The 11,241-nt window shown below is 40.9% G+C and overlaps 1 non-coding gene across 1 annotated transcript; it reads right to left on the minus strand.

Moving 5' to 3' along the window:
• Window positions 1-9,238: 9,238 nt before the first annotated feature.
• On the minus strand, window positions 9,239-9,346 carry LOC112782065 (small nucleolar RNA R71). Its single transcript, XR_003192806.1, has one exon. It is a non-coding gene; the product is annotated as a small nucleolar RNA R71 (small nucleolar RNA).
• Between the last annotated feature and the right edge of the window lie 1,895 nt (window positions 9,347-11,241).

The raw sequence follows: 11,241 nt of genomic DNA on the forward strand, positions 1-11,241 counted from the left end.
CAGATGTAGTCATCAGGCTGGCTGACAAAACTCAAAAACAAGCAGTAGGAGTGGTTGAAAATGTGCTGTTGAAGGTTGGAAAATACTTCCTGCCCACAGACTTTGTCATATTGGACATGGAAGAGAGTCACCTCCACCCAATCAGATTGGGAAGACCATTCCTAGCTACAGCCAGAGCACTTATAGATGTGGAGCGAGCGGAGCTAATTTTGAGGATCCATGATGAACAACTCACTTTCAATGTTTTCAAGCCCACACAAGAAACATATCAAGAGAACAAAGAACCAAGGAAAGATCACAATGAGATACTGAAGGAAGAAACGAGCACTGAAGCACAACCAGCACATCTGGGAATCCCCTTGGTTGATGAACAAGGCAATCAGCAGCTGTCACAGCTCAAGAAAAATCAGGAGGAACCTAAACCACCAGAGTAATATGAGACCAGCAACAAAATCTCCTTGGAAGAAGAGGTCACAAAGAGCAAGGCAACATCAAAAGGAACAAAGAAAAAGGCACCTAGGAGGTGATGCCAAGGCATCTTAGGCTAGTTTCACTAGCATTTTTTATGTTATTTTTAGTTGTTTTATGCATTTTCTTGAGCCTTAAGTAATCATTTGGGCCAAATAGTCATGCTTGTCTTAAATCATTCAAACATGAAGATTTTTATGCAAATTCCATGAGTTTTTAGTTATATTCCTTGAATGCTATGAATGGAAGAATTCTCATGAATTTTAGCAAGACTTTGATGCAACTGTTTGGATGATTTCAGGGAAGAAGAGGCTAGGCAAGGAAGCAACAAAATCAATAAAGGAAGCTTGAATATCACATGTGGAGTTTAAGTTCCAGTTTAAGCCTAAACTGGAGCTTAAACGCCAAAAATCATGAAGGATAAGAAATGCTGGAAATGAAGTTTAACCTCCAGTTTGACCTCAAACTGGAGGTTAAACGCCAGAATGGGAAAAGCACCAGGGAGCCATTTCCACGTTTAAGCTCCAGTTTGACCTCAAACTGGAGCTTAAACGTGTTCGACCAAGTTTTCTCCTCCAGGGTTGCTCTCTCCATTTCCACGTTTAAGCTCCAGTTTGACCTCAAACTGGAGCTTAAACGTGTTCGACCTCCAGGGCTACCTTTTCCATTTCCACGTTTAAGCTTCAGTTTAACCTTAAACTGAAGCTTAAACGTGTTATATGGAACAGCTTGACCATGCCTTCTTCAAACATAAATAACTTGAGCTACAAAACTCCAAATGAGGTGATTCAAAATGCATTGGAAAGAAGACATCTAGAGCTTTCCAAGCATATATGGCATGCATGGTGGATACTAAAAAATTGAGGGGGGAATCCAGCCCCTGAGGGGGACTTTTTAGACTTTTACTTTCACTTTTAGCTAGTTTTCCTTTTCTTTGTAATTGAATTCAGAGCTATGATTCACTAAACCCCCTTTCATTGGGTTAGGGAGCTCTATTGTAATTCAATGAATCAATAATAGTTTATCTTCTTCTTCAATCTTTTCTCTTGAATTTTGTTAGAAAGCTTCTCGATCTAATTCCATTGAGTAGTTGTCTTGGGAAAGAAACTACTCATACTTGGAATCCTTCGGAGCCTTGGGAAAGGAATGGAGGATTCATGCTAGAGAAGCTTTCTCACAGTGGATTGGATTGGGGTTTGGATGGATATTGTGACATGTAATCCTACCAAATTGTGGTTCATGAAATTGTGTGGTATAATCAGTGATCAAGCATCATCTCTTCTTATGAACATTTAAACCAAGGGATTGGGAATTTGTTTGTTTTTAGAGAGCATTGGTGAGCCAAGGAATTGGGATCCAATCATATAAGATTGCCAAGCAAAATTCAATGAACGCATTGGTTGAGGAAGAGATAAACATGTTTTGATTCGGAGATCTCAATATCTCCTATAACCCAATGAATTCCCCAATTCTGATTTCCACTTTCTCTTTACATTCTGCTACTCAATTCATGCAATCACCCCCATTCCCTTTTAATTTCAGCAATTTAGTTTCTGCTCTTTAATTCATGCAATTTAAGATTCCGCCATTTCAATTTCTTGTCATTTACTTTTCCCGCCACTTTTACATTCCGCAATACTCATCTCAATCTTGATTCCGCTCAACTAGAACACACTTCTAATCCGAATTGCTCACTCAACCAATCCTTGTGGGATTCGACCTCACTCTATTGTGAGTTTTTACTTGACGATAACCAGTGCACTTGCCGGAAGGAATTTTGCCGATCGTGCAATTTCCTAAATCGTAGCATAACTAGTTTATGTGCATCAGGAGGTGGAGGAACAAGAAGATCCCTATAGAGGACTTTTCTCCAGGGGATAAAGTGATCTCAGCTTACTTCCCAGCTATCCCCCCTGATTTTCCCACCATCCCATCTCAGCTACCTAAAGTTTTTACCATCAACAGAGTTCTCTCCTTAGAACATGTGGAGATCCTTGATGAAGCCAATGGAGATAGATTTACTGCAAGAGGGGAGGACTTGAAGCACTACCAACCACCCTGACAAAGGAAAAACGTCAAGCTAGTGACGCTAAAAGAGCGCTTCATGGGAGGCAACCCATGTTTTATATGCTTTTAGAATAGTGAATAATGCAAGAGTTCATGAAATCAAAATCAAACTTTGACATGCTCTTAAATGTATCCTTGTATACAGCACATAGTGAAGAACAAGTTTGGTGTTCAAGGCATACTAAGAGAACATAAATGTAACCCATATTATGTCACTCTTAAGGCCTTGAACAAATCCTTTACACCACATGACACCAAACTAAGTTTGGTGTCACCAATGTTGCATACATGAACATTCAGTTAGTCAGTTGGTTTGTACTCATGAATAAGCAAAATTTTTTATTTTTTTGCCGTCACTATCCATACATTTAATAATCACATTTTTGTTATTTTGTAGAAAAATTGATGGGACAATTGAAAGGAGAAGTCTCGGCCACTTCATGAAGGGGGAGTACACACTTGTCTGCAAGGGGATTGCATTGGGAATTGTTGCCATGCAACATTGGAAAAAGAACAAGCTTGGAAACTGAACCAACACCATCATAAAGTTGATGATCCTTGTACTCATTCCATGCAAAACCCCAACCGCCCATCAAACAACCACTCCATCAATCCACACCTTTCATTCACTCACCACTTCCCTATATAAGTGATTTTAGTCCCCACTCCTTCCACATCCGAAATTTCCATCCTTTGTACTTCACATTCCAACAACCAGTTCTCCAAACTTCTCATTCTCGAATTCCCACACTCTTTATTTTCTCTATACCCTATCCTAACCAACCGAATTCCTCATCTAACCATACCTTCCACCTCCTTCACACATCAACTCCTACTCATGGCATCATCAAGCTCCAAGAGGCAAAAGTGGAAGGAACCGGTGGAGAGCATTCCTTTTGATGAGAGGAGATTCAAAACTGCATTCCATGAACTTGAATTTAAATGGATAAAGCTCAAGAAGATACTGCCTGAGTTAACATTCCAAATTGACGAGGATGAGTGCCCACAGATTCGAGAGAAGATCGAACAAAGGGGTTGGCAAAGGCTTACGAACCCAGAGGGGAAGATAAATGCAAACTTCATCAAAGAGTTCTATGCAAATGTGGTTAGAGAAGACAAAACCAAGGCCCCCACCTTCAAAAGTTACGTAAGAGAGAGAGAGGTGGATTTCAGCCCCAATGCTATAACAAGGACTCTTCAGTTGAAATCACCACATTTTGATGAGCCTAGTTATCATGCAAGAATAAGCAAGAGCCCTGACAATGATGAACTCACTGAAATCGTGACCGATATATGTGTTATAGTAGCTGACTGGGAGAGGTATGCAGATCAGAGACCCCGATTCATCAAGAGAGGAGACCTCAGCCCAGAAGCCAAGGGATGGTTTGAACTCGTGAGGAGGTCTATCCTCCCGGCCACAAACAATTCTGAGGTCAACGTTACTCGAGCCACCATGGTACATTGCTTAGTACAGGGTGGAGATATCAATGTGCATGAACTTATAGCTGAGGGATTCAAGAGTCAGCTGAGAAGATTGATTCGGGTGCCAGGCTTTAGTACCCCAGCACCATCCTCAGACTGTGTATGAAAGTCAAAGTAGTCTTCGAGGACAGCAATCCAGACTGGGTAAACCCTGGGAGGTTAATTACGCTTCAGCGTCTAACTTATACGACACCTGCTCAACAACAAAGAAGACCAAATAGGGAAGTGAAAGCCAAAAGAAGGACCTCACCAAGAAGAGTCTCATCAGGAAAAACACCAACAAAGAGAATATTATGACCCAACCAACATAAACCTGAATCACATTCACGGAGCCATTGAGGAGCTAGCAAGGAGTTATATGGAGGGACAAGAACAACAACTGCACATTCAAGCTCAAAGGATGGATCGTCAAGAAGAGATCCTTTCTAATTGGATGAATCAACATGTAGAATGGCAAAAACAGCAAATGGAACACTATTCCCAGCTTACTCAAGCCATAAATCAAGTGACTGAAAGACAAGAGCGATAAGACAAGCGCCTTCAAGAACTCAATCAACGATAGCTAGCTCAGGCGAAGGCATTCAATGAGTTCAGCGTACTGAATGAAGGACGGCAACTACATAGGGAGGAGTTCTACATAAACACTCAAGCCAAGTTGAACTATATGTCTAGTCATATGCATAATCTGAACTCTGCAATCCCCAGGTACGATGAAGTCCAAAAAGAGCTAACAGAACAAGAGGAAAGGAAGGTGAAACAGCAGAAGAAAACACTGAAGAAGAAGATGGAAGACGCTGGCTTCTGGAAGAAGTTGATTGGGAAAAGCAAGGGAAGTGGGAATGCAAGCACTCAAGAAAAACACAAAGAGGACAAACAAGAAGGAGAGCAGGAGCAACTCCATGAGTAAAAGGTGGTGGAGTTCCCTCATTGTCCCATCTTTTTCAAGTTTTAAATAAGGAAAATCATGTATGAAATAGAACATGCTTCCATGGTAGTTTAGAATTTTTAATTCTGCTTTTAGTATTCTCCTTGCTTAGGTCTATGATTGCTTGTCAAATTGCCTGTTTTCAATTCCATCTTGCTTATTGTATACTTGTCCTTTTTAAGCCAAATAAAAAGAGAATGTTTGTTATAAAAGACCAGAGTGGAGTTCATATTGTGGAGTAAGTTCCTAAGTTTGTGGTATGGTAATAGATTAGCTAAGTTGGTTCACCAATAAGGTAGGAAGGCAACTATCTATCCAGAATCATATGCTTGAAACACACCCATGAGACTAGCTAAATAACAAGATCCTAATAAGAAAAAGGGAAAGAGAAAATGAAAGTTGAGAAATAAAAGAAAAAGAGTAAGAAATAAGGCTAGGCACCAAGGGTTTGAATCTTGAGGCATGTGTCTGTGGTGCTCCTGTGTAAGGGATTTACTTGGATGAATAAGCTCTTAGGGGTGCCTTATCACTTGGTAACTTGGGTTAACTAACCCGGGATTATCAGCTGAAAGTCCACTATCAAGAGTAACCCTTACTACAGAACACTTAGTAACCCAAAGAGGTGCTGGACACCAAGGTCTCAAGAAAGAAAATAAACAAACCATGTGCCTGTGGTGTGTATGTATGGGGGAAAGAGACTTGAGGGAGTAAGTCCTTAGGGGTGTCTTAACACCTAGCACCTTGAACCAACTGGTTCGAGAGTGCTGGCTGAAAGCTTATCTTAAAGAGTTGCCCCCTCACAGAGCACTTAGCCTAAGAGCACAATCAAACCCTGAAAACAACAAAAGGATCAATGAATAAAAGTCTCATAGGGAGCAATCAAGTGAGTATTCCAGGACATGATAAAGGTCTGAAAGCCAGTGAAGGAACGAACCTAAGTTGCTATGCATGAAACCACCATAAAACAAGGGCATGACTTTGATGCCGGGGCATTTTGGCTAGTTTCACTGACCTTTTCTTTACTGTTTTTAGGGTAGTTTCATGCATTTCCTTAGGAAATAAGCTAGTTTTGGGTAGATATTCACTTACATCTTGATTCAAGCATACATTGTGCATTTTACATGATTTCATAAGGATTTTGCATGAATTTAAGGACAAATTGGACGTTGCATTTCCCATGACTTGGACTAGAACTTTGATGCACTTTATTGCTTAATTTCATGACAAAGGGAGCAAAGAAGAACCACATTAGTGGCTACGTTAGTTGTACTAACGTTAACACTAACGTGGAATGGGAGTAACTTGCAAAGTTAATGAGAAAAGTGATTGCCAATAACACTCTCGAAGCCATCATTGCCCACGTTAAGAAATAGAGCCAACGTTAGTGACACTTAACATTATCACTAACGTTGAACCAAGATCATGAGTGGCCACGTTAGAGTCCACGTTAACCTGGTTAACGTGGCCTCTAACGTTAAGAAGGAAGGGGGGAGCCAACGTTAGTGACACTCAACATTGTCACTAACGTTGGCCAAAGCACATTAAGCCACGTTAACTCCCACGTTAACCTAGTTAACGTGGAAGCTAACGTGAAGGAACAAAGTGGTCGACAACGTTAGTGACACCCAACATTGTCACTAACGTTGGAAGAACACAAGCCCCCATTGAGCCACGTTGACTCCCACGTTAACCTAGTTAACGTGGAAGCTAACGTGAAGAAAGAAGGTGATCGCCAACGTTAGTGACACCCAACATTGTCACTAAGGTTGGAAGGAGCCACACATGCCACCATGAGCCACGTTAACTCCCACGTTAACTTAGTTAACGTGGAAGCTAACGTGGATAAGGGAAGGATGAGCCAACGTTAGTGACACTCAACTTTGTCACTAACGTTGGAGATGGCTAGCAAGGCCACGTTAGAAGCCACGTTAACCTAGTTAACATGGACTCTAACATGGAAAATAGGGGCAATTTGGAACGTTAGTGACAATGGTAAGTGTCACTAACGTTCTCGAAGGATGGCAAGCCTACGTTAAAAGAGCCACGTTAACTAAGTTAACGTGGGCTCTAACGTAGGGAAGGGGGAGGCTTCTCAACGTTATTGGGAAAGTTGAGTCCCAATAACGTGTGCGAAGGACATAGTGGAAACGTTAGTGGCAACGTTTGTGCGACTAACGTTGAGGTTAACGTAGCCTTTAACTTTGGTGAGGAACGTTAGTAAAAAAGGTGATTGTCACTAACGTTCTCGAACCCATATTTTCACTGAATGTTAACACCACTAACTTCCTGAGCCAAAGCCCCTGCCCACTTCATACTTTCTCTCTGCAAGTAAAAGCTAAGCCCAATGAAGAAGAGAACTGCTTCCAACTCAAGATCCAAAGGCCCAAGACTTGAAGAATCAACTAGAAGAACAGAAGAGTAGTATATATAGGAGTATCTTTGAAATATTTTAGGGAGTTGGAAATTATAGGGAGACTCTTAGCATAGAACTACTCTCTGTATTTACTATCTCTGCACTTCTAAGTTTTCATCATGTATTCTCCATCTTTGTTTTCATTTTCCAGAGCTATGAACAACTAAACCCCTGTCATTGGGTTAGGGAGCTCTGTTGTAATTTGATGGATCAATACTAGTTTTCATTATTCTTCTTCTATCTTTTCTCTTGATTTTACTTGAAAGCTTTCGATCTTCATCCAATTGAGTAGTTATCTTGAAAAAGAAGCTATTCATACTTGGATCTCTTCTGAACCTTGAAAGAGGAATGAAGAGATCAAGCTAGAAATGCTTTCTCATGCTGGACCAAATTGGGTTTGGATGGATATGTGACTATAATCCTCTCAACACTTGGTTTGGGAAATGCATGTGGTATAATCAGTGACCATACTTCATCTCTTCTCATGAGCAATTGACAAAGGAATTGGCTATTGATCAAGATTTGAGAGATTAAATTACAAGAAATTGTAATTCAATCACTTAAGATTGCCAAGGAGATCAATGAGTGCATTGATTGAGGAAGAGATGAAAATGAAATTGATCCAGAGAATGCAACATCTCCTAAGCCCAATGAACTCCCCATTTCTGATCTTACCCATTCTCTTTAATTTCTGTTATTTACTTTAATGAGGAATTCCCCTATTCCCATTTACAATTCTGCAATTTACCTTCCGTCATTTACTTTCAGATCTATAATTCTAGCATTTACTTTCCTGTCAATTACCTTCCTACCATTTTATTTTCTGCAATTCTCAACTCAAATTCTGGATTCGCTCAACTAGAACAGTCCTCTAATTAAAGTTGCTTGATCAATCAATCCTTGTGGGATTCGACCTCACTCTATTGTGAGTTTTTACTTGACGAAAAATTCGGTACATTTGCCGAAGGGAATTTGTTGTGAGACAAGTTTTCCGTGCATCAAGTTTATGGCGCCGTTGCCGGGGATTGATTGTGCATCAACAATGATTAGATTGGAGGATAACTAGATTGAGCATTTTATTTTTGTTTGATTTAAATTTCTCTTTGAGTCATTTACTTTCTGTTTTAGATAACTTCTTTTCTTCCCCCTTACTTTTTCTTTGTTATTTACTATTCATCTCACTAACCCACTAACTGTTTGATATATTGCATCACTCACACTAACAGTAATTCTGACAAATATACTTTCTGCACCTATTCTCTTTGCTTGTACTTGTTGGTTGTATGACAAGGAGAAGAAGTGGGGCTTCAACTTCCTTTGATTCTGAATCTGAGAGAACCATCCTTAGACTAAGGAGGGAGGCAAGAGAAAAATGTGTAGTTGGTGGTGAAGAAGAGGAGGAACACTTTGAGGAATACTTTGAACCAAACATGGAAGAAAACTTGGAAAAACATCATGAAGAAGAGGCTCACAACCATGGCAGAGGAGGTGGAGCAAATCATGCTGGGGAGGATAGAAGAGTTTTAGGCTCTTACATCAATCCAAACCCAGGGAACTGTGGAAGTAGCATTCAAAAGCCAACCATCCATGCCAACAATTTTGAACTAAAGCCACAGCTCATCACCCTTGTTCAGAATAACTATTCGTTCGGAGGGAGTGTCCAAGAGGACCCTAATCAATATCTAACCACCTTCCTGAGAATATGTGACACAGTGAAGTCTAATGGTGTTCATCCTGACGCCTATAGTCTGCTCTTATTTCCATTCTCACTCAAGGATAAGGCAGCTAAGTGGCTGGAGTCTTTCCCAAGGGAGAGCTTGACAACTTGGGAAGACGTGGTGAACAAATTCTTAGCAAGATTTTACCCTCCTCAACGAATCAATAGACTAAGAGCTGAGGTCCAAACTTTCAGGCAACAAGATGGTGAAACTCTATATGAAGCATGGGAGAGGTTTAAAGACTTAACAAGGAGGTGCCCACCAGATATGTTCAACGAATGGGTGCAGCTGCACATTTTCTATGAAGGGCTCTCTTATGAGTCAAAGAAGGCCGTAGACCATTCATCCGGAGGATCTTTGAACAAGAAGAAGACTATTGAGGAAGCCATAGATGTCATTGAAATAGTAGCAGAGAACGAATACTTCTATGCTTCCGAAAGAGGGAACACAAGAGGAGTAATGGAGCTAAACAATGTAGATGCTCTGCTGGCCCAAAACAAGCTCATTACCCAGCAGCTGGCTGACCTCACCAAGAAGATGGAGAGGAACCAAGTAGCAACAGTCTCCACTTCATCAACAACCCAAGAAGGAGTGAATGAAGAAGCAGAGGGTAGTCAGGAGCAAGCCAACTACATTGGGAATTTACCTAGGCAAAACCATGATCCATACTCCAAGACCTACAACCCTGGATGGAGGAATCACCCAAACTTTGGGTGGGGAAATCAACAAGACCAAAGCCTTGATCAAAGACACCTAAATCCAAACAATGCAGCCACCCAACACTTCACATCTAGACCATATCAATACCCCCATAACAACACCTCTGATGAGCGGATATTTTATACGCTTTTTGGGGTTAATTTCATATAGTTTTTAGTATGTTTTAGTTAGTTTTTAGTTTATTTTCATTAGTTTTTAGGAAAAATTCATATTTCTGGACTTTACTATGAGTTGTGTGTTTTTCTGTAATTTCAGGTATTTTTCTGGCTGAAATTGAGGGAGCTGAGCAAAAATCTGATTCAGGCTGAAAAAGGACTGCTGATGCTGTTGGATTCTGACCTCCTTGCACTCAAAGTGGATTTTCTGGAGCTACAGAACTCGAAATGGCGTGCTTCCAATTGCGTTGGAAAGTAGACATCCAGGGCTTTCCAGAAATATATAATAGTCCATACTTTTCTCAAGGATAGATGACGTAAACTGGCGTTCAACGCCAGTTCTCTGCCCAATTATGGCGTCCAGCGCCAGAAAAGGATCAAAAGCTGGAGTTGAACGCCCAAACTGGCACATAAACTGGCGTTCAACTCCACAAATGGCCTCTGCACGTGACTTGCTTAAATCTCAGCCCCAACACACACCAAGTGGGCCCCAGAAGTGGATCTCTGCATCATCCATCATAGTCTACTCACTTTTTGTAAACCTAGGCTACTAGTTTAGTATTTAAACAACTTTTAGAGACTTATTTTGTATCTCATGACATTTTAGATTTAAACTTTGTACTCTTTGACGGCATGAGTCTCTAAACTCCATTGTTGGGGGTGAGGAGCTCTGCTGTGTCTCGATGAATTAATGCAAGTATTCCTATTTTCTATTCAAACATGCGTGTTCCTATCTAAGATATTCATTCGCACTTTAACATGAATGTGATGAACGTGACAATCATCATCATTTCCCCACGAACGCGTGCCTGACAACCACCTCCGTTCTACATCAGATTGAATGAATATCTCTTAGATTCCTTAATCAGAATCTCCGTGGTATAAGCTAGATTGATGGCGGCATTCGTGAGAATCCGGAAAGTCTAAACCTTGTCTATGGTATTCCGAGTAGGATTCAGGGATTGAATGACTGTGACGAGCTTCAAACTCGCGAGTGCTGGGCGTAGTGACAGACGCAAAAGGAGGGTGAATCCTATTCCAGCATGATCAGGAACCTCAGATGATTAGCCGTGCTGTGACAGAGCATTTGGACCATTTTCACAAGAGGATGGGATGTAACCATTGACAACGGTGATGCCCCAACACACAGATTGCCATAGAAGGACGTGCGTGCGTGAATCAGAGGACAGAGGAAAGCAGAGATTCAGAAGACAAAGCATCTCCAAAACTCCAACATATTCTCCATTACTGCATAACAAGTAACCTTTAACCCATGCTCTCTTGTTTATTCGT

Source organism: Arachis hypogaea, chromosome 19 (assembly GCF_003086295.3).
Source record: "Arachis hypogaea cultivar Tifrunner chromosome 19, arahy.Tifrunner.gnm2.J5K5, whole genome shotgun sequence".
Lineage (NCBI taxonomy): Eukaryota > Viridiplantae > Streptophyta > Magnoliopsida > Fabales > Fabaceae > Arachis > Arachis hypogaea.